An 874-nucleotide genomic window follows, 5' to 3' on the forward strand; every position below is an offset into this window, starting at 1 on the left:
GCTATCAAAGGACTTTCATCAGATTTATGACTTCATTTTATTTGGCCTTTGGTGATTTCTCGCTCACACAGAATGCTCCTTCACCCCATGAGGCTCTACAGAAAGACATCCAGGTGAAAATGGTAGTTTGTAGACGAGATAATAAAGCATCATTCAACACATCTGTCACCTCAACTCTGCCATGAGCGACTGAGTCACAGAGGAGAAACTCTGAGGACAAATCTTAAAAGAAATACAGAGTTCTGGCATGAAACTCTAGATGGCGCAATCCGATAGGTCTAACTCAATCTGACCTAATGACATCATTATCACATGGCACAGCTGATTGGTTCTCTCCTGTATCGGTAGCCAATGAGCTCGCTGCTCAACATTCAAATATATGACTAGAGCTTGCCGTAGCAGTTGCAGCTTGCTTCAGAAACCCTCCATCTTCCCCAGCACCATAATTTTGTGAATGTGTGTATGAGCGACAGTGATCCTAATGCGTTCCTCAGGAAGCACCACTAATAAACAGTTCAGTGAACCTCAGCAAATGAGGATGAGTTCTGCTCTGTCCGTAGCCTTGCGAACAGCGCACACTGAAGCTTTACTAACAATCTGCAAAGGAAATCACAGCAGTGTTTATTCTTCTACATGAGCAATGATGCCCCTGTGCAGATTATGAGGATTTAAGGGACAAGGCGGTCTGGCCGAGATCTAAATCTGTCAGTACTTTTGCAGCAGGTCACAGCACACTGCCTCAGTCTCATTCATCTCTGTGCGGCGACGGCAGCAGGTTATCGATGGATCCTAAACCAGTCAGAACCTTAATGAAAAACGTCTTTACAGACGATGTTTTTGGACATGTTGAGAACAAGTTGTGCTTAAGATGGTA

The sequence above is a fragment of the Sinocyclocheilus rhinocerous genome, unplaced genomic scaffold (assembly GCF_001515625.1).
Source record: "Sinocyclocheilus rhinocerous isolate Xijiao unplaced genomic scaffold, SAMN03320098_v1.1 scaffold4833, whole genome shotgun sequence".
NCBI classification, from domain to species: Eukaryota; Metazoa; Chordata; class Actinopteri; order Cypriniformes; family Cyprinidae; genus Sinocyclocheilus; species Sinocyclocheilus rhinocerous.